We start from the raw sequence: 23533 nt of genomic DNA, 5'->3' as shown, positions 1-23533 counted from the left end.
AAATTTGCATGAACCAGCACAGTCACATTATACTGTGTCATGCTTATCTTAGCAAAGATAGGACTCCATAGAGAACTTCCCTCTGCTGTAGGCTTATGTAAACACTGGAGGGAAATGCTTTTTATTTTTTGGCTATCTGGAAACCTTTACCAGTGCTATAGTACAACATTATAGCCACTGGTTCAAATGTCAGGACTATGTCAGCATTTTTTTACAGTAACTTAAGTAGATCAAAAAACACATGCAATGCCCTAGTGTTCAATGAGTATGAAAAATGTGATATCTAAAGGCTTGGGTTTTTTTAATTTTTCTAATCTTCTGCCACTGAAGAAGAAATAATGAAATAATTTACTATAAAACTCAAGACATCACTAATGGGCCATTACCCTCAGTATAATATGAGTTTAAAGGGGAAACATCTGGATTCTGAAATGTGCTATGCCTTATTTTGATCTTGAAATGATATTTTAAATTTCTTTAGAGATATTTTTAATATATATGCACACCTAATTGCAGCTAAAGATAATTTGTACTTCAATTATCTTCCCTTCCTGCTTGGTCCTCAGCAGATGAACCAGCCCAGAGAAAGTCTTCAGCCTGGGTGGTCTCTGCCCCATCCACACGTTGATGGATCCTCTCTCCTGCTCCCAGAAGTCCAAAGATGAAAAAAGGTAAATCCGTGTGAAATGTGTGAAATACACAAACACACACACACACACACACATATATGCAGGGAGGGCAGGGAAGGGCACATTTGCCCTGTTTTACATTCACTGTATCCAGTATTTAAACAGAGTTAACTTCTGAACACACAGCCCTGGTTTGAAAAAAAGGAGTTTCCCACACTGCCATGAAAAGTTTCTTCTTGGAGTGTTAGAATCCAAGGCTCACCAGCAATTTGGTTGTTTTACAGTCTTTTTGATCTCCCTTTATGATTTGTACATTCTCTTCCTTATTCAACCCAAAACTGCAGATGCCTTATTTCACCACAGCCTTAGTGCCTTGCCCCACGTCAGTCTGGGCACCTCCCAGGGGTGCCTCTGCTGCTCCCCACTGTCCTGCTGCTGCAAAGCCTCTTGCTGGAGATTTGGGGTGCATTTCCAATAGCTGGCCTCAAGCCAGCTAAGGCTGATGGGAAGCTGCAGGCATTTTGAGAAGAGCACATGAAATGGAAGCCTTTTCTTGTGTATTGATGACACAAGTAACCTCTGCTCCTTTTCCGTTCACCAGCTCCAGCTGCTGGTCACTATCCAGCTCTGGGATGTTGCAACACTGCGTTGCAAGCCTCTGTGTTCTCATCCTTTGTTCTGAAGCCCCGTTTCACTGGCAACACCGTGTTTTGCCTCTGGCAAAATGACACACATCTGCTGCTCCTCCTCAAGGGCTGTTTGTCATCCTGCTCTCCTCCACCAATACATGGCGTGCCATAATTGAGATTTTCAGTTGTGATGGAAGAGGAAATTAAGTGGTTTTGGAGGTTCAAGCTTTCAGCCTACCTGTCCTCTGTTATTTACTTATTTTCTTAGTTTTCTTCAGGAGAAATAGATAAGGTCCTTTAAAGCATGTTCTTAGTCGGCAGCTTGGTGAAGGAGCATTGGGAGTGTGTATTAAAGAAGCTGGAATAAACAACAAAACCAAAGCATAAGGTCACAATTCAAGCAAATATGCCAGAGGGAACACAAGGAGCAGACGATGCTGTTGCTCAATGTAGTCTAAAGTCCAGGCAGTGTAGGAATGCAGTCCAATGGAGCTCTCCTGAAGCTTGGAATGGAGAGGTGCACAGAGAGCAGGCCACAGAGGAGGCAGCATGTTTTTCTTTGTAAAGGGTCAATAATGATTGTGCAGTAGACTGGATATACCTAGTCATATAAAAGGTGTCAGTGCTAGCAGCAGAATAGAAGCTTTCACACATTTCTTTATTAAAAAAAAAAAAAATTAATCAGATCTTAAGCATTAGTGTGAGACAGCAGGTCAGTCACCATTTCTTATACAAACTATTGCAGCTGAAAATGACTGTGGGAAAACTTCCTAATTAGCCCTGTTAGGGTTTTTTTTGTTTTTTAAGAGAAAAGTAGCTGAACTTCTGAATCTGGTTTCCTGTGGAAACAAAGCTTACACAATCAGTGTTTGTCCTGTACCTAATAATTTTTATAACCCTCTGGCAAATCAGATTTTGACTGAAGTTGAAAGAGTGATAGTGTTGGACATGATTATGTTTTTTTTAAACATTTTGTGAAGTCTGGCAGCAGGATAAGGGACAGAGTCAAGTTACTGCCCTGCCTGAAGAAAAGGCTCTCAGCCATGATGTGCTGGTCCCAGCCAGCTGGCCAGGCAGCACACACGTGCCGTGCCGACAGCGAGTATATTTGTAGCTTCTAAACAGCCCCAGTTTGTTGTCTCTTGGTGGTGGCAGTATGATTGGAGGCATGAGGAGAGCTGGGATTATTGTGGTGAAGAGAAAGAGATGTGGGACAAAGGACTCAAATCCGTAGGAAATCAGGCTTCGTTAGTTGCGCTGCTCAGGAACAACATGTTTGTCTAACAATAGCTTTCTGCCCAAGCACACACGTCAGAGCCAGATTAGATTTCTATTTGCATACCTCCTTACCTTTCTCAGGAATGCCTCTGGCATAAAACTCCTCTATTTCTCTTTCTTCCTTAAGGCATATGTCTCCTGGAAAGTAACTGTAAAAAGTTGCATCTTATTTCTGAATAGATTTATTACTTTGTTTACCTAAAGTCAGATGAACTGGGTTTAATAACCACATCAAATGTTTGCTGGGGTTTTTTTTAATCCTCTTGGCTCTTCAGAAATAACATAACAGAGAGAGAGAGCAAATGAGCTGGATGCAATTACATTTTGTGCACACACACTGAGAGCAGGACCTGAAGACAGGATTGTTGTGCAATGTAAACAAGGCATAAACTTATCCTGCTGAACCCTGGTAGCTAGTGATCTGAGAGGGAAAGAATCCAGTGGATTTCTGAAGCACAGGGATGAGCCTGCAGTACTGACAGGAAGATCAGGATTATTTTGTTTTCTTTAGAACTGAACACATTTTATACTTGTTGAAATAATAAGCATGAAAAAAAACACCCACAAGAAAACTTTTAACAGCAAGGGTACAAAAGAATTCTGCAGTATCCAAAAGAGTTTTTAATCTGCAGGGAGAGAGAACAGGAGCTGTGCTCTTCTTTCTGTCTTATGTAGTCTAAGGTCTGCATTATGCTGATTATAATGATATCAGTGTTTCTAAATTAAAGTGGCTATGCCTAGATTCCACAGGGATGTGTGTCACAGAAATGCATGTGCTAGTAATTAAAACAGTGTTCAAATATTGCTTCATGTTCAGACAAGAACTTTTTTATGCAGTTGTGTAATTAAAAAAAAAAAAAAAAAAAAAAAGGAAGGTAGGCCCAAACTGAGGGCAGCATTAATACATTAATACACTGCACAGCCACTGGCACGACAGGAGACCTTGTGCGCTACTGCTGCCACAGCCACACTGAAGAAATGTTTTCAAATACTAAGTAGCATTTCAGAAAGATTTTATGAAAGTCCATTCAAACTCCAGCTTTGTGTTCCCACTGCTAAGTAACCACTTAGAAAACTCACTCCAAAGAATGACTAGTCACCTAGAAAGCAAATGAGATACAGCTACAATGAAACAGATACTACTTTAATAAATCCTACCACTAGGCTATTCCATATGCAGCCATCAGTATTTTGTGCCTTTTCAGGGGCAAGTATTTGGCTCTTCAGGGGGAAAAAAAAAGGCACAAACCTGGGCTCTGCTGCACTTCATGGGGCAGGGGATAGTCCTTCCTGATCCCCCCATGGACAACGGGTTTGTGAAAAGACATACAGAGCAATTACCCTAATCACAGTCTTAGCAAATGTGATTAATGATCAAACAGTTTTCCAGTGTTTGGGAAAATCCTGTCTTAGTGTTAGTTGCCTTTAATTCCTCCCACTGCAATCAGCTGTGTAAGTTGACAAAATGCAAATTCAAAAAGCACTACCTTTTTTGTCCCAGGGGTGCTACAGATTTGTTATACCAAACCTACTCTTTAGCAGCTGACCTAATTTCTTCTGTTGTTATAATTTTAGAAGGAAGTTTTTACAGGCTCTTTGTACATGATACGGATTAGTATTTGAAGGTATCTTGGCCAAAAAAAGAGGATGAAAAATAGTCTTTTGTTCCCAGTACATTGTTGGCTTAACTTAGTCAGGTGTGTCTCGTGGAGTCACATTTAAGGCTTGCTCATTTTGCTCCCAACTTGCCTTTATGTGTTCTGAGGCTGAAATAAAGCTTGTGTTGCACATGTAGTGTGGCTAAAGAATTAGCTTCCCTCATCAGCTGAGCTGCCAAGGAGTTTTACACTGGGTCAAACTGAATGCATTGGCACTTCACAATCTAGCAGCTCAGATCTGCTTTCAAAACAAACACCTCAAATGTGTCATTAAAAGGCTAAAATACACCCACTGGGAAAGACCTGCATCGCAGTAATGTGGCTGCATGAGTCTTAGGCTGAGTCAAGGGGGTCCTGTGAAAAGCAACACTTAACTCAGAGCAGTAGTGAAGGTGATGAGGTTTGTCTTATACAATTTTTGCAGTAACTTGCTACAGTCTGTTGATTTTTGCTCAGTCACACCTGGTCAAACAGGTTTACATTGTCTCCTGCCTCATAATCTCTCCTTCCTTTCTTTCTTTCTTTTCTTTCTTTCTTTCTTTCTCTCTTTCTCTCTCCCTTCCTTCCTTCCTTCCTTCCTTCCTTCCTTCCTTCCTTCCTTCCTTCCTTCCTTCCTCTCCTTTCTTTCTTTTCTTCCCCTCATTCCCTCCTTCCTCCCTTTCCTTGCTGAGCCTTTTTTAAACTTTTTTTAATACTTGTGCTAGAATTGTTATCAGAAACTACCAACATGATAAAAACAGAGTGGGCTTCAGAGGCCAGTCCTGAGTTCAGACTTAACTGCCTGAGATCACTTCCTTATGATAGATGTTCATTTAAGTAATTAATACGTATGATGTTCATTTAAGTAATTAATACATATGACTGAGTGCAGAGCTTTGGAGTCTTCCCAGCCCTCCCCTGTGCAGTTCAAGTAACTACATTTTTCTATCATGGCGCATGCCTAGTGAGAAGTCAGAAAGTGGTATTTGCATGGCACAAGCTGAAAACTTTCCCCTTGCTCCCAAGGGGAGAAAGGCTGACTTGCAGCAATTTTTAATCCAGGAATACAAACTCTGTGGAGATGAACTCTCTCGAAAAGCTGTCACAGCAGGGCTAATTTGGAGTAAAGCATTTTTGGACCAAATAAATGGCAGGGAGAGTAGGAGGTCTGGAAGGAGGCTGCAGAAAGTGTGGATGAGTAACCTAGGTTATTGTACTAATGAGATTATGTTTTGCTTTGAGATCTACTGTAGAGTGAGCCTGAGTCATTTGGTCTTGGCCTGTGTCATGAGGAGGGGGAGGCTAAGATTTAATGACCAAAATAGCTGTAATGCTGCCAGGGTGTGCCTTGGTTCCCTGGGCACCCCCTCACAGCTGTCCAGGAGAGTTACAGGGAACTTTTCCTTTTAGTCTTCTATATGCCACCAGCCACTGCTCTCTCACCAAGCCTCTCCAAGGCCTCCCTTACCTTCAGGCCCATCCTTCAGGCTTTTTGGCACCTCCATTGATGCTTGGTGAGATTGCTTTTTCCTGGAATCCAGTCTGGGAAGTGTTTGACAGCAGGGACCCTCCTGCCTCCCACCTCACCTTTTCTGGGCTGGGACTTCCCTTCCCACAGCTGGGACCTCCCCAAGCCCCCTGGTACAGGGGAGCCTCTTTGCACTGCTGGGAGCCCCCCTCTCCAGGGAGCACAGCTTTCCTCTCCCTGCAGGCATTGCAGTGCAATCAGCCCCTGCTGAGCTGGTTTTTGATTTCCCTGGTTTCTCTCTGAGCACCAAACAGAGCTTTTCATATCTACAAAAATGTGTATATTATATATCCTGTTACAGTAAAATAACAGTGGCTGGTGTAAGTCCCTTTTATGCACCTTATCAGACTCCCTCATAGGGAATTATTTATTGTGTTTTAATTATATTGATGTAGTTGCAGCAGTACATAGTTCTCCCTGTAAAAATAGAATGAGAAAAATCCCTAGGTAAGGGAAATTCTGCTGGTTAGTTTTAGAAAAACCTTCACATGCCTAACTTCTGTTTCAGGAATCCTGTGATTTTCTGTATGTGTTGATGATAACTTCCTTCTCCAAGTGATAGGGGAGCCACCAAGGAGAGGTGCTGTTCTGGACCTCATTCTCGCCGACAAGCAGGGTCTGGTGTGGAATGTGAAGCTCAGGGCCTGCCAGGGCTGCAGTGAACATTGAATGGTGGCATTCAAGATCCCTAGGGCAGCAAGCAGGGAGCGCAGCAAGCTCACTGCCCTGGAATTCAGGAGAGCAGACTTGGGCCTTTTCAAGGATCTGCTTGGTAGAGTATCACAGGATAAAGCTCTGGAGAGAAGAGGGGCCCAAGAAAGCTGGTTAATATTCAAGGATCACCTCCTCCAACCTCAGGAGTGATCCATCTCAAAAAAAAAGAGGAATTCCAAGAAAGAGGAAGCAAGGAAAAAATGCCAGGAAGCCTGAACCAATGAAAAACTTGGTCTAGTAGAAGGTGTCCCTGCCCATGGAAAGTGGTTGGAACTCAATATTTAAGGTTTCTTCAACCCAAAGCATTCCATGACCCAGCTCCATGCATGACTAAAGTAACTGCATAATTATATTTCTGTAACTCCAGCCTCTTCCACTGCTCCCCTTTCCCTGGTTGTCTCCAGTCTGCCATCATTCAGACTCTGTGCTCCACCAGCACAAAGTGCAGCGCCCAAGGCCATGTTTGGTCATGGATGTGCTCTGCATGGATACACTGCACAGCTCCCTTTTTCTGTCAGACCTCAGGGGTGAGGTTGAAGTCCTTCTTTTCTGTGTTCTAGGATTTCCATGGGGATGAATTTTGGCAAGCTTTGGTCCATGTCCCTGCACTTGATGGCATGCCATGCCTTTTGATGGCTTTGACTTTGGCAACGATTTTTTTTTTTAACATCCATGTCTCATATCTTTATATGAGATATGGCTATTCTTTAATAGCCATGTCTCATATCTTCCCCTCAAAGTTCTGTCTTCCTCCTTGATTTTTTTCTCCTGCTTTTGCAGTGTCTGTGAGCTTAGTTTTGGCATGTTTTGGTCCTTTGGTCCTTCATTTCCTCCCAGACCATTTTCTGGAAGTCAGTAAATGTCCCAGTTTTCTGGGGGTTTTGGGTTTTTTTCAGGTGCATTTCATTTTATCCTATCTCCTTTCCAGAGTGTTTTTAAGCCTTTCTTTTTTGGTTTGCAAGATTCTATTTCCCTTAAAATTTCCTTTAAAAATGTGAAGAAGCAAGAACTCATCTTCAAGTGTACCCAAACTTGTGTTCAGCCTTACTCACTGCTTTCAGTATTAGGCAGAACTGTCAGTAGAGTTTCTACAGGACTGGTTATACCCCAAAAATATAAGCATGCTTATGGCTTATAGTAGTGGTGGAAGAGCTGCATCCACAGAGTATCAGGATCTGGGATTCCCAAATCACAAAATTACTTTGTTTGTTTCCCTTCCAACCCAAACTATTCCATGAGTCTGTGGACATTAAGGGAATTAAGCACTGTGCAGAGGATGAAGCCCTAAATTAGAAAGCACTAGGCAGAAATTCAAACAGACTGTGGAATTGCTGGACTGGGCAAAAAAGTTGTTAGCCTTGTAAGTTCATCTTATTAATTTTCCTTCTTCCTTTCTCAGTGCAGTGAAAACACAATTTCTATCCCCCATGTCAGCCTTTAAAATATTTTAATGTTTATGTCAGTGCACTCCAGGCAGTTAATAGATTCTTTCATATATTTGTAATTGCTTGACTTTCATCAATTTACATTTATTTGTTCATGGTACATTGTAATCCCTCAGTGGGTGGAAGTAAAAAATCAACAAACACTAAAACCATTTACATCAGTTTTATCAAATTGTTCTTTAATCAATATTGGGTGGGTTTTTTTCTTTAGACTGCTAAAAAAAATCCAGTTTCCTAGCTAATTTCTTCAAGCTTACCTGAAAGAGACAGGGTAGAAAGGGAAGATAGATTGCCCAACTTTTATATTTGTATTATAGCTATTCAGGTGGAATGAAAATAAGTATTTAAAAAGGAGTGGCAATAGATTTTTCAAGGATTAGTGTTTATATCACAGATAAAGCAGAAAAAGACAGACATGGCATGATAAGAATTAAAAGTGGTTAGAAGTGGGTGTGACTGTGAAGGAGGAAGAAAATTAAGAGTTGAGTGATGGTAAAAGAGAGAGTCAGGGAAGAAACTTAAACAATTGAGAAAATGGGCAAGGATAAGTGTACCAACTTTTGTTTGTGATAGGGATGAAGGGCTCTTAAGGATGCCTCCAATAAGGACAGAGGGGGGAAGAAAAGGCAGGGAACATGCAAGAATGCTGTGATTTTGAGTGAAAAGCTTGCAAAGCCTGGGCATGATTCATCTGCCCTGAGGTAAGACTGACTTTGATTAATTCAAGCAAGAGGGTAGGACAAAATGAAGAACAATGCTTATGAAGAGACTGAAGGAATTGGATTAGCACCTCAGGAGGCTCCTTGGAAGTTCAGCAGCAGCCATATGAAAGTTGAATTGGCAAAGACACTTATCCAAGAAGACATAATGGCTAAAATGTAGGACTGGATGGATGGAGAGACCAAGATAAATGCACTGGTGCCAATGTGACTGGGTACTGGTGCACCAGGAAAGAAAGCCTGCTGAGATTTCCATGGCAATTGGGAATTGAAAAGGAAGCCTCAGCTGTCAAAAGGGAGAAGCAAAGATGGAGCTCTGGAAGCCAAGGAGAGCCAAGCGTTGAGGGGGAAAAGAAAGTAAGAGACAGGGATCAGTGAAGATACAAAAAAAAACCAACATCATTTAAGGAGGCAGAAGTCACAGGGGTGATTTCAGTAGTGTGATGAGAGAAGATAGTAGAATGTCAGAATGCAAGACATAGTAGAAAAGCTTGGAAGTACTCTCTGTGTGTGAGCTGTGGTTTTAGTCTTGGTGAGATCTGAATCAAAGAAATTAGGAGATGTTTTGATTATTGAGAATAAGTGTGCACTGCAGGAAAGGTAGTGAAGGCTCTGAAGGACAGAGGGAACAAGACAGAGAAGTGTTGCGAGCATGTGAAAGAGAGGTGGTGTGAGTATTGGTATCTTCAGGAACTGGTTTATGCAGTTTTGCACTGTGAAAAGAACTCACAGGAGAAAGCTTGGTATCACAGGTAGGGAAGATGTTTTCAGAGATTTTTCCTTCCTCTATCTGAAACTTGATGGATGTACATGGATCCTTTAGCATCAAGGCTGATTTTCAGACAAACCAGCAAGACAGAAAGGAATAATTGACCATAAGGAGAGATAGTTAAGGGAATGGGAGGAAAGAATTTGGTTGAGAAATATGGAACTATCAAGTTAGCCTAACTGGCATCCATTATCTACCATTTCCTACATCATCATCATTTCCCAATATCCACTGTACTGAAATTCTATGTAATGACAAGAGGGATTCAGGTCACCTGGAAGACCAGCAGCTGTACCTGCTGATTTCTAGGGTTATACCTGTTTCTCTTTCGTGAAAGATGAGAAGCAGGAAAAGAAAAAACAGTTTTCAAAGTCAGGGTCAGCAGAGATGAGCACACCATTTGCATTTTACTTTATTTATGTGGGCTAGCTCAGCAGGCAAAGTCTAGAATACTGATAAAAGATTCTGTAACAAAAAAAATATGTAGCAAAAAAGTAGTGACTGCATATAATCTTCTTCCATTATGTAAATGAGGCACTCTTGGTGGGGGGGACATTGGAGGGTGTGTCATATTTAATTTCACTCAGGAAATACAGATGTAGGCTAGACAAAAAGGCACCTGATATTCTACCAAGGAAATATTTTGTGAAAAAAGAGGTTCATCTGGGCCCCATGGCTGTCACATAATCCTGCTCCTAGGTGGTACCTACTGTATTGGGTCTGTATGTTCTCCCTCTGTTTTCAATCTAATCAGCTCACAGAGCTGGCTCTGTCCTTGGTTGCTGGCACAGAAACCCTCAGTTAGTCCTCTATAGAAAGGAAAACCTTTTACAGCTTGGATCCTATCATCTTCCAAAACATAACTGCTCTTCCCTTTACCCCACACATCCCATTAGCTCAAGCACAGGTTTTTGTCCCTCCCTTCCTACAAAGTAGCATGGAGTTACTGAGTACAGAGCACCTCTTCATGGCCCTGTGGTTGTGGAAGCCACTGGGGACACGTGTTTGAGGGGTGCTAGCACTGAACATGCCTTACTGAGGCAGCTCAAGGAATACACAGACATGTGCAAAATAATCAGTAGCCATGTGGTTTTCCTTGCCTGAGGCTTCGTAGCTTTCTTAGGGCTGTGATCAGAGACTTGGGTGCCTTCTGCTCTCCTCCAAATCATAGGAATCTTAGTTGGAACTCACAGCTACACCAACGTGCTACCAAAGGAGGCTTGTCTGCTCTGCTCTGCTCAAGCTTTCTGTGCCTGTGAGAGCACCCCCCAGCCTGTCAAGCCCACAGTGGGATTAGACAGCTCGTGTCACCTTTAATAATTTTAATAATTACTTGCTGCCAAAAGGGGAGATCCCACTCCACCTCCTCCCCAGCCATGTACCCCAGCAGCTTCCCTTCCTGTGGCACTGGAGCTCATCTAGACTCACAGCAAGGATCTCAAGGAACCTAATCCAGCAGAAAACTAACTGTGACACAGAGGGTGAGCAGTATTTTTGCTGGAATGGCTAGAGGAACCATCTCAGCACAGGATCACATTAGCACAACCTGTGGGAGGCAGGATTGCCCTGTGTGGTGTCAGAGAGCTGTCAGAGAGCCTTGGCTGTACCATCACACCATACCCCACAGCACTGAAGAATCCATGCTTAATGCTATTTCATGCTCTGCATACAAGAAAATTCTTCCATGCCTCTCTCCTGGACATCAGGAAAACTAGGCAAAACTGATTCATCCTCCAGCCATCTGACTTTCCAGAGATGGTCCTATTTTGAATGGGAGCAATTGACTTTGACTAAATCTCTGCTTTCTCATCTCTGGAAGGTATGGGACATGGATCTGACGGTTCAGCTCCACATCCACCAGTACATTCAGTAACTCATCAATTTCTTAACATGAATCAGAATACAAGAATTTATACACAGGCACAGTCCTCAGATTGTCACAGACAGAAATGATGAAGAATCTACACGTTGACCCAGAGGATGTGTTAATTTGTTCCTAATTATATTGGCTCTGGTACCAGAACAGGGATAAGTAGGTACTGAATTGAGATGAATTTATGTCTATTTTATATTGAACTGACATATGTTTCAGTTTCCAGCACTATTATAAAAATTAAAATATGTAAAATACAGCATGTGTTGTATTTTGATTAATTGGGGTAAAAAATAATCAGGTGTTTTAACCCTTTGAACAAATTTTTATTAGAAAATTTTTGTCACTCCCTACTCTGGCTTGCAGTGACCCTACATTGATATATTTTCTTCTAGGTGTCTTCCTTTTTTCTTTTCCTTCATGCTTTATCTGTTGGCACAGATAAACCCAAATTTCATCATTGTGTATCCAGGTCTAAACAGCCAACTTACTGTCTTTTAACTGTTAGTTTTTAATTTTGTAGGTCTTGGATCTGTAATCTCAGACAAGAAAAGTTAAAAGTATTGCACACTCAAGTCTCTTGCAATGTCTCGTCCATGAACATAATAATTTTACTTGGATCCAACATAGATCCGAGATAGAAAACTTGAAAAAATATTTGTGAAATGAGAATTCTGTCTTCAGTTATGGTAATTAAAAGCACATTTGTGAAACTACAGGTGTTCCGTTGTGTTGGCTTATATCATAATGCTATAATACCTGTACAATACAACTACTGTTGTAATAATTTGATTTGGTTTTGTCTAAACTTTAAATAGTATAACAAAATCTTCTGGGTAAATAAATGCGCATACAGAAACCTTATGTCATCACATAGGCTTCTAGACATAGCACTGTATGTTCATTTGGAGAGTAAGGTAGACACTATTCTCTAATAAACACCTCTTAACTCTGTTTATTTCCTTGGAGAGATACTCATTTGTTTACAGAAAACAGCCTCCTCCCGTCCAAGGAAGTTATGCCATCAGTGCGCCCCACAGGAAACCTTGGGCTATGGGGCCTTGGCAGCATGCCAAAGTGGATGTATTTCAGTTCAACACACAAATTTGCCCAGTGACTGGTTTTACATGACTAAATGTGTGGAGTTTTTTTCCCTAGGAAAATGTTTCCTAGAAATGTTTCAATAGTGGTTTTCAGAGGCACTGCTGTGCACCTCGCTGCCTGTGGCCACCTCAGCAGGTGCTAGGTGACTTAGAGTGACTTCTACTCTGCTGCTTGCAGTAGCTCAGACAGCTTTGAATGAATCACAGGATTCCAAGAATTAGCAACAAACCTCATCACGTGGGCAACCTGCAGCACAGGAGCTGTCAGAACAATGTGGTGACTAAGGGAGCTGATGTGATCCCTGTATGTAGAATTCCTTCTGTGGGAGGAGAGAGGTGATATTACAGTAACAGTAAGGGAATGGTGTGTCTTGTTCTGGTGCCCACACTTGAGAAAAATTATGTTGACAATTTCAGCTTCACAAAGGAGTAATAAGAGTTACATGATATCTAAGCAAAGCTGATTTATGGCAAAAGACTTATAATCAGTCTTTTTATTTTATTGAAAAGGAGACTAAGAGCAAACCTAGTGATGAACAGCAGGTTGTGCAGGTTCTCAACTGCAAAGAGCTCTGTCATCATCTACAGACAAAAAAAGCATAGCCACATTTCATGGCAGGTGAAAGCTAGAAATAAAGTAGGTAGAGTAGTTCAGGGGTGAAGATCAATTAACTTCATCAGAGGATTGTCCTTGGATCATATTCTGTCTTAAAAACCCCAGAAGCCCTTTTAATTATGATGAAAAAGGTGTCAGGAAATGTGTGCATGAATAATTGAGATGATATGCTCTGTAAATAGGGCCAAATGAAACTTCCCTCCACAGAACTTGAAAGTGCTGACTGGGACACGCACTTGAAAATCTCCTAAGGGAGGATTGTGCAAATCAAGGCCTCTTTTGCTGCTATGGGCAGTTCCAGAAGACACTGCTTATGGCCTTTCCAAAAGCATGATTGTCTTCTATTCCTTCCTGTGCCATCTCTGCCACATTAGCCTGTAAATCAGTAAGTCATTCATCCTCAAATTCCTCCTCAGTGCTGGTCTTTCATGTATTTGGGGAAAAATTCTCCTGTGCTTCCCTCCCATTAAAATCAATGAGTTTTCAGGCTGTCAAAAGAAAAACAGAGGTCAGGCTTTTTGAATGCAGCAAGTATCCTACTGATTGTGTCCAGGTGAAGAGCTGGCGGGCATCCTTCACTTCTTTGACTTCACATCAATTTATTTCATGTAGTCTATTTAGATGCTAAGTGCTTTAAAGTGCAAATTGTCATTTCTATGGATGTAGTGTTTAGCACAGCTGAAGCCTGTCTTGATTGAGGGCTCTAGATTCAACCTGAATGCAGATAATAGAAATTTATAATAAGACTTCAATTAATGCTTAGTCTCCCATGCTGTATAGTTTGACATCAGTGCTGCTTTTTTACTGTGAGCATTTACAGAAGTTAGTCTTTCTAAGAGGACTCATTAAATGAAGGAGGATTTTGTACTTTGTCCTGTAGAAAATATTTCCAGTAGTGGACTCTTTCTTCTACGTGATCATGCGCTCAAAGAAGAGCAGAAGAAATCAGCATTTGCTAATCAACAACTAATCTGAATCCAGGTATGGACTGAAATGAAAATTTCAAATAAAAACAACTTTTAGCTTATGTGGGCACTCAGCAATGCCTGAGCAGGTCCTTGGGTGCCTGCTCTCAGCTCTCTGTACGTAGCTTTAGTTGCTATCAGGTCCTGGTTGAAATTCAAATCAGTTCCAGCATTGTTGCTGTCTCTTCTAATTGTCTGTGTCCATGCACTTAGTTGGTGGGAGGGACAGAGGAGCCAAGCACGCAGAAAGGACCAAATGTTTTCCAACACATGCTAGGCTATTCAGAAAAATGGTAGGGATGCAGGAGCCTGACACTGGACAAGCATTGGGATTCCCAATGTCCTGCCACAGAGCACTCTGTCAGGAAGCAGACTTCTTTTTTTGTTAGTGTTAGAAGCAGGTTCCAGCAGTTGGAAACCACGGTTCAGCTGGCAATCAGTGCTGTGCAGCAGCAGAAGCACATCAAAAAATTCTGGCTGACCTATCCATATTCATCTGCTGTCCCAAGGAACATGTGGCTGGAGAGGGATGCTGGCACTCCTGCAAGGGACAGGTCTGCTACCTAGGCATGATGTGGGCAGCAGTCAAGCCCCTCTCACCCAGGTAACCCCTCAGGCCCCATGAGAGGGGCTGGTCTCTCTCCTGCAGCACAGGGCCAGGAGTGGAGCCCTGGGATGCTTCATGAGGATGCTGCTGTGGGGAAGGGTCAGTGAGGGAGCTGGCCCCGTGCCCTGGGACAACACGTGCGATGATTTGAGGAATCCATCCCAGCCAATTCACTCTTCAGACCTTCATAGCTCTGTGTGTGTGTGTGTGATGCAAACTCTGCTTTGAGAGACTCTGCTCCTGGTGTACAACCTCCTGCTGGGCAGTGTTTCCAAGTGCTTCTGGCGATGGGCTGGCCAGGTGTTATTAAACTGTAATGATCTGTTCACCCAGAACCCAAAAGGTAGGCAGCTGCAACCCAGGGCAAAGTAGTTTTTAAACCTGACCTTCAGCTTGGCAGTAGCTAAGCAACATATTCCATATTGAGGGATTTCAGTCACATGATGAGGTTATTTTGAAAGTATGAGTGGCCTGAAAGAGACAAGTAGAAAGCCTTGAGGGCTGTTTGAAAGAAAAACAGAAGAAACAGGACTAATATCACAGACTGTGATTTGCAGTTCTGTGCAGTAGCCTAAACTCAGAGGAGTTTGCAAGATAATCTTACGGAAAAGAATAATAAAAAAATACGAGGAAAAAATGAAAGACATGAGAGACAAATGAAAGTAGATGATGAAAGAAGATGTTAATTACTTAACTCCATCCATGCATTCCTTCTACTGCCAAGGGCTGAAGACAGTAACTCCTCCAGGACTGACTGCTTCCACTAATTTTCTGAAGAGATGAATGAAGTTGAGAGTTCTCAAAATACCAGAGCTACAAAATAAGCTAGTGGGAAACCTTTCAAACATTAGTCCTGGGACTGTGTGGCCATTCACACAGCCTGGGCAGAGCAAAGAGCTGAAGTGCATGTGTACACATCAATTCCCAGTAAAGGGCCTCAGGATGTCAGCTGCATTGCAGATGCCCCAAGGCACCCATTGATCAAGAGGGCTCTATGCCATAATTCTTGCTGTGGTGGATAACTTCCAGCTGAATGCTCTATCAGCAAGAACATGGAAAAACATCATGAAACAGGCTTCAGAACTCACTAAATAGTACTCATGAGTCAAACACATCAGTTACATCCAGAATCTGCAAAAAGTATATCTATTTTACTTCCAGAAACTGTGGATAATTATTTTTCCAGGGCTGTAGCCATTTCTGCTACTCTTGATCATCTAAAAAAAAAAAAAGAAAATAAAATTCATTAATAGAGACATAATTTAGAAAACATGACATCTTCTAATAAAAACTTTGCCTGGCCAAAGCAAAGTTCCTTTACTACATGATGCTTGATCTCACACATACTTCTGTAGGTATTTTCTTGTCTTGAATCCAGTCACTTCACAGTATTTCAGTTGGTTATATATATTTTCATCTTGTGTTCTGCCATTGTTCCTGAGAGCACTCTTCATTGCACAATTCTCTGCATTATTTATTTTGAGGCAGCTTCTAGGATAAAGAATTAGTCCTGGAATTTATTCACAGTTTTAACATTGTCCAGCTGGGTGAATTCTGGCCAAGTTTCTGCACCTCTTCACCACTGTTTTCCCAGCAGGAAGTGTAATAACCCTTTCTGAAATCACATGGAGTTCTACAGATAAAGTACTGTATTGTTTACAGTCCCTGTTTACAGCAATGGTTTCACTGATGTAGCAGACTTATGTGCAGAATTTTCCTTTGCTTTGTTTTGTTTTTAGCAGATAAAAACATGAAGAGCACCTGTCAAAGTGCTTATAAACTTACGACAGAACTGGCAGAAACAGATGATCACTGAATGTTTCTGTTCCTCGGCCTGTTTTAAAAAAGGCACCACAGTAATAGAGACAAGCTTTTAAATTAGATGTTTGTGACCTATTTGGAACTTGCACAAGCAATGCAGACTTTGCTCATTGTTTTGAATTTTTTTCTTAAGGTGGCCTCTGTGGGAACAAATACAAAATTTATCATACCTGTAACTATGCATGCACTTGGCCCAGCCAGGCAGGGATGCTGCTTGAATTGAAGCAGCCTCAGGACATGGCAGGGAAGAGCTGCTTACATTTAAAAGCCTCACTGTGACACTTACTTTCCAGTCCAGCCTGAGAGTTCACTTAACTCCACACAGAAGGTCTGTCAAATTAGGAAAGTGTCTCTACCTATTTAAAAAAGTGCCCAACAGCGAGATTAAATTTGTCTTCCAGTAACTTTCAGGTCCTCAGATTGAGGAGTCTCTAAAGAGATTCAAGTGCAACAGCCAAGTAATTTGGCTAGAGATGCATCAGTTAATTTTAAAAGATGTTTCCTCTTTCACTCTTTTGCATAATCTTCTCTTAAAAAAAATAGTAAATTAGTACTAAATACATTTTCTTACAGACATCAGCTACTGGAAAGGTTTTTTATAACATACACAGTCACGATCCTGTAATTGTCTTGTCCAGTAATAAGCATATCTTATCTCTTAAGTTCACTTTTGGTGTTCAACTCTGTATCAAAAAAATCCCCCCAAAGAGGGATATTAGCCAGATTACCCCTGACTTGCCTTTTCTTTGTAACCTCATCTTTATTTCCTCATTTACACATGGCATAATTCAAACACTGCATGACCCTTCCTAGCAAAGCTCTCCATTCCTGCTCGGAGACGGGGCCCTGGCTTTGATACCTGATACACCAAGCACCATTGTGAAGCTTGATTTACCAATGAGAATCCAAGGGAGTTCAAAATCCTACTAATACAAGTGAGACTGGATGATCAGGAACTAGGACTGTTGTTTTGGAGCTGCTGGTCAGGGATTTTTGCAGTATTACAGTCGATGATTTTTCCATCATCTGAGTCCTAGTAAACAAAGGCAAAACTCAGCAGTATTATTTTGATGTTTATTTTAAGTGTATCATCTTGCAGTGCCAAAGTCAAGTCATGCATCTGTTGATTTTGTAACTAAAGTACAGTTGGTTAAATTGTCCTCCTTACTACTTCATAACTGTGGGAGGTAAACATATTAGTGGATCAGAATAGTGCACCACAACAATGAATGTAACTCTCATCTAAGACACAGGATGTGAGAAAGAGGAATCAAACTGGAGTCAGCTGAGGACATCTCTTCTACCAGGCACTCAAGTTCCTCCAAGAGGATGTTATCGAACCCTTGAAACCTACTTGGGATATTTCTTCCAGTAGAACTACACCTGCAGTGTATGCAGGGCACAGACATTTTACCACAGTCAAACCATATGCAGCCTGGTTACACTTTGTTGTGTTCTTGGCAGCACTGAAGGAGAATGATTTAGTGAATTTCTTTCATGTATGTGTTTGTAAAAGGCACAGTACTGGATGTTCGACATCACTAAGGAGCCAAAATAAATATACTGTGCTAATGACCTTCAGGATGTGGAAGAGAATGTTCTATCACTTAATGATAAGTAAATAAATAGAATAGCAGTTCTGGCCTTGTTAATCCAGCAATGTAGTTAACTTCAATACAGTAGTAGACACCTGGCTCCTTCTTACCATGCTTTTAAAGTTCAATCAAGCACTGGACCTGTACAGTCCTTTCTTCTCAGTTAAAAATTAAAGTTCATTCTTATACAGGCTCAGAAACTGTACAAGATTTTGATAAAATACATGGTTAACTCTAGTGGCACAAAGACCTTTCTCCTCTTCCCACCTTCCCCTGATTTTAGGATCCATATTAAAAGGAAGTAGAACTATCTTTCCAGCAGCGTTGATGCCCATCTTCATGACACCCCTTTAAAAGATGTTGTTGGATGTGTAATCATTAGCATTCATTTCTTCAGAAATGCAGAGAACCCTTGGTTTCCAGAGGCAGAGAACACAAGCTCAGATATCCATCACTTGGCACTTCTCGCTGGCCAGTTCTGCACTGCTGCTTTCACACACAGTTGTCACTGGCGGTTCATTAACGAGGAGAAATCAGTTTCTTGTTACAGCAGGGGGCTGCCCTAAACTTTTCCTGCCCTGTTGCTCCAACAACGTTTGCTGGGTTTGTTCTCCAGTTCACATTAATCCCACCTGAGCCAATACCGAGCTGAAAGCACACACCTGACCAAGGAACATTTAAAAGATTTGTGTGGCTGCCTTTATATTCTCTGTGAGTAGACATGGTTATAATACTTCCTTTTCCTACATTTTTCACTGTGGTTCAACATTCCTGTACACAAGACTGTGCCACTTTATGGATTGTGCTTCCATTTAAGTTGACAGAGAACTTGTATTAAAAGTTTGAAAGAGAAGTTGCTGCCTTCTCTGCTATTAATAGTATTGCTGGTTTATATAACTTCATGATTCCCATACAGTAGATAAATTATAACAGACAAATAAGCATCTCTGCCCACAAGGAAATTTTACTTCTGCATAAAAAGAGCTTAAAAGATACACAGCAGGAAAGTTCAATGCAGAAAACAGACTGAGGTTTGGAGGGCAGAGAGATAATGCTGCAAAGAAGTAGCAAGTCTGAAAAAGGTCAAATCTTATTCTATTGATGAAGGACAGTCACCAGAACCAGGGCCAGCATTAATGTCTGATAATACATACAGAAATTCCTGGATGAGCTGTGAAAATTGAGACATCAGGAAGATGCTATTTTTCTCATAAAGTGTTTAATTTTCCAAGTGTATTTCCTCTTGCCCAAGCTTTTGTCTCACCTCTTCCTATGAGCCAAGGATGACATGCCACTGAGTCACATCTCACTTCATCTGCATTGCATCTTCAGCAGCTTTTGTCCCCACCTCTTCAGCATTTTTGCCAATGCTATCTCCTGTTCTCCTTGCTCAGACACAAAACTTGGGCAGGGTGGAGGGACAGCAAGCTCACCCATAGCCACGGTCACTCTGTGTCCAGGGCCACCTCTGTGCCAGGCTGGGCTATGGCACAGCTGGGCTTTGTGGTGATCAGGGTGCTGGGTGGCACCAAAGGGCTCCTAAGGGACCCACAGGGGCCAGGTATAGACCCTTGTGCTGAATTGCATCAAATAAAGGGCTTTATGCTGCAGGCAGAGCATGGTTTAGATAATACCCTGTCTCTAGAAGCCAAATATGTCCTACAAGAAATCACTAAGAGCAAAAACCTCCTCCTTTCCCTCCAAATTATACTATTTAAAAGGACATAGATTAAAATTTACCATACAGTGAGTTTAACATAATATCTCATGCCTGTAAAAATATTGTAAAATATTATAAAGGTTTCAAAGTCAAGCATCCATAATAATTAGAAACATGATAATTTGGATGACTCCTTGCAGCTTTAATTCTTTCTGAATGCACTTGCATCCTGGTAGTCTTAATTTGTATGATCACATATAACTTTTTTAAGAACAAAGAATGCTTGATTAATCTGGAACTTGGTCATATGTTTTTGTCAAATGTGCTGGAATGGGAGGGATGTTTCAAAGCACCTTTCTTTCTCCATTAAATGCTGACACAGCTAAGGTGAGAAGTTAGGTAAGAAGCTCAATGTATTGGTCAGTGAAGTGATTCATGCTTCTGGTACTGACACAGATCACTCTTACTGGGAGTACTACATTTTTTCCCAGTAAATTTCACGACCAGCTGATCCATGATTGGTACAAACCTTGCACAGAGAGAAACTGTAGTGCTTGGTGGTTCCTGGTGCACTCCCACAGTGTGTCACTCACTGGCTAAGAGGCCTGGGTGGCCCAGAAACCTTATGGCAATCAAAAACTGAAACGCGTCTCTTTATGCACCAGTTTGTACCTTTCTGCAGTATGGCAACAACTTTTGAAAACATACTTTCAGGCTCTTCATTTCAGCATGGACCCTAAGGTTGTTGCAAACAAGAAAAATCAAACTTAACTAACCCAATGACATGATTTTAATATGAGATTTGCCTCACTCTCACTAATGAGCTGGTTCTCCAATACAACTTCTGCTATTAGTGTTGGAGGGGCTGGCCTTCCCTACAGCACTGGGCCTCCTACAGATTGCACCTTTGGAAGGGTGGGTTCAGAGCCAGGGATGAACGCTATGGAGCATATGAATTTAATACAGCGCTCCAGGAAACTCGCGAGCTGCTCTCACCAAGCCTGCCAGCCGAGTGCAAGGTGCTGCACAAAAGGAGGTCTTTGCATTCACAGAGTTTGGTTAAAGTTGTTTGGCACATCAGCAAGGTAACATATTCTCTAGAAGAAATAAGGACTCTCTAACACAAGGGCACAATATATTCACTAGAAGAAATAAGGAGGCTCTAACAAGCAAGTTTAACCTAGAACAGACCATTAAAATTAAGTAAACCGCTTGTTTATTGAAAAGTTCCTTTAATTACCAAGAAGAAGCCAAATGTGACAAATCCATGAAAACACTGAATTGTTATTTTACTGCAAACTCTATGTTTTAAAATAAATTCCTCTCTACCACGAGGCTTAACTTATTAAGACCCAGGAGTACAGACAGTATTTGCCTATTAGAAAGCCTTATTATGCATTAATTACCTTAAGAAGGAGAAAAGTAAAACTGCAGATAGCAATATACAATGGAGAGCTTTTTGAGATGGAAAGGATTTGCACTCCACATTTTTCCTCAGCCTTTCTCAAAATATGCCAAATATATTAAATGTGAGGGGACCTATATATACAGATTACTGTTTGTTTCTCTACAAAGCTGTAGCACTGAGGAGAACACTGTCAGGTCAAATTAAGGGTTGCTGATTTTTATTATTTCATTGCAAATCCTTCAACACTTTTTTGTTCTGGGGTCAAAGTCAAGAGACTGCAGTAAGAATCCTACCTTTTCTATTTTTTAAGCAAGTTTTTAATTTTCTGTACCACAAAACTTGTAAATATGAAAAGAAAGTCTCCTAAAAACTCATAAAACAGATGGCAAATAACCAACCGCCTACCTATCTTCTCTAAAAGTCTTATTTTTAAGAAAATGGGCTTTTAAGCCAGCTTCATTTGTGGGTGGGCATTGACTCATGAGTTTTGAACACTCACTGTGGCAATGTAAATCTGGATCAAAATTTAAATTCTATGTTAAAAAAAAAAAACAGTTGAAAAAAATTTAAAGCAACAGAAGTGCTTGTATTCCATTTCATTTACAGATTATCCAAATTAAATATGTATTTTCAAACCACTCAAGCATTGCTGCTAGTCAAAACACAAGAGAAACTTGTTAGTGTCTCAGTCACAGGAGGTTTAATGAAGAGTTTAAGCAAGCGCCTGTCAGGAATGCTCATGGCATAGCAGGTCCAGCCATGGAGGGGACAAGAGGTCAGATCATCCCTCAGATTTTCTCAACTTTTTGATTCCTAGAAAGGAATTATTACTGAGAGACTTCAAAGGGAGGCAGTGCCATGCAGCTGTGACAAATCAGTGATGATACTGTGGATTTTATAGACTGAATATTTTTATATCATATTCCATAATATCCTCACACAGGTAAGTTCATAAGGTAAGATAAAAGAAGCTGTCAAGTAGATAAGATTTAGTAATTTTCAAGCTGATTAAACAATATTGTTGATGACAGAGGTTAGCATAGGTCTGGCTTGGCAAACAACAATAATTGCTGATCATAATAATAATAATATGTACTGGAACAGGAAGCTATTCTTCCTCCAAGCTTCTGAGCATATACACTGCAATCATGACAGCATACATAATGGCAAGCTAATCTTAAAAACAATCACCTGCAAAATCATGACCTTGTTTGAAATATTTTAATTGCTCTGTCATGCAAGTATTCTCCAAGGTTACTATGACTGAACAAAGTCAGAAAAATACTTTGCATTTTGTCAGACAATGTGCTTTGTAGACACATGGGTTTTTTACTTCTGAAATAAAAGAAGGCAACTGTCTGTACATGCTACATGTTTCTTGTATATTTAACATATTCCATAAATCATAAAATAGTGATTGGTCATGCACAATATAATCCTACAGTCTAAAAAGCGCAGCAGATATTCAGGATTTCAGATTTCAGCAGATATTCAGGATTCAATGCTTGTTTCCCTAGAACAGATGAAAGAGACAAACTACAGATTGGTAGGAGTGGGAGCAGCTACAATAGCTGAAGATTATTAGAACACTGTGTTTTCACCTGACAATTTCACATCACTAAAGTCCATTTAAAATCTACTTTTGCCACTAAATTAACATGTGGAGCATTTAAATTTGTATGCGTGACAGATGCAGAGAGGAAAAAAATAGTTTCTCATATGTAAGCATCTCTTTTACTGAAGAGTCAAGTGAGCTAAAGAGAAAAGCAAGACAAAACTCTATCTGTGCGCAATTCCTGAAGCCTTATTCATCTCACTTCCTGATTCTTCTTTTTGGCCGCCTTTCCCTTAGGGCCCTCCCACCTCTATAAACACCATAACAATAATTATCACGTCAGTGGAGACTTAAACATTCTTGACATCCTAACATCCAACAAGTACAGGACATTTCACAAAGGCCTGGCCTGGCTTTCAAGAAGTGGGTCAGCTTGACACATCCCATGTGTTTCTGAAAGCCTGCAGTCTTTGAGCTTGCTCATCTATGGTAATGGGCACCCTACCAATGCACAGGCTGGAAACAAAACACTGCCTGGTTTGCCAGGGGAACTTTAAATTGTTTACCAAAAGCATGTAACTCTTAAATTTCCATCCTAAACATCACAGAGAGGGTGTCTTATGGTGCCTGGCCACAGAGTAGTTTCCAAACTCAGCAGTTTTGTGACCCACCTGCCCCCCACTAGCAAAAAGGGTGCTGGAATTGCTCCAGGCACATGCAGGAGTCAGCCTGCTGATGTGCCCAGCCAGGGTAAGACAAAATGGAGTGCAGAGTGTTTCCATCCATTAGTCCAAGAAGGCCGTGTGGTGAGCTCTTCACTTCTTTCATTTCATCTCCTCCTGTCCTTCAGCCTTGGTTACACACCACAACAGGATTTTTTAATTCTGGCTGATCTGGCCAAACAAACTCTTTTCCCATAGAAAATCTGGCTGCTGTGGGTTTTTTTTTCAGTCACCCTTCAATAGTTTTCCTTATATTTCAA

General features: G+C 41.1%; 1 long non-coding RNA gene across 1 annotated transcript; it reads left to right on the top strand.

The window, feature by feature from the left end:
• The first annotated feature begins 578 nt into the window (after nt 1-578).
• On the top strand, nt 579-11934 carry LOC143695780 (uncharacterized). Its single transcript, XR_013185318.1, has 2 exons — nt 579-671; nt 11745-11934. It is a non-coding gene; the product is annotated as an uncharacterized LOC143695780 (long non-coding RNA).
• Nucleotides 11935-23533: the final 11599 nt, after the last annotated feature.

The sequence above is a fragment of the Agelaius phoeniceus genome, chromosome 1 (genome assembly GCF_051311805.1).
Source record: "Agelaius phoeniceus isolate bAgePho1 chromosome 1, bAgePho1.hap1, whole genome shotgun sequence".
Classification (NCBI taxonomy): Eukaryota; Metazoa; Chordata; class Aves; order Passeriformes; family Icteridae; genus Agelaius; species Agelaius phoeniceus.
This window is presented reverse-complemented; position numbering and strand designations above follow the sequence as displayed.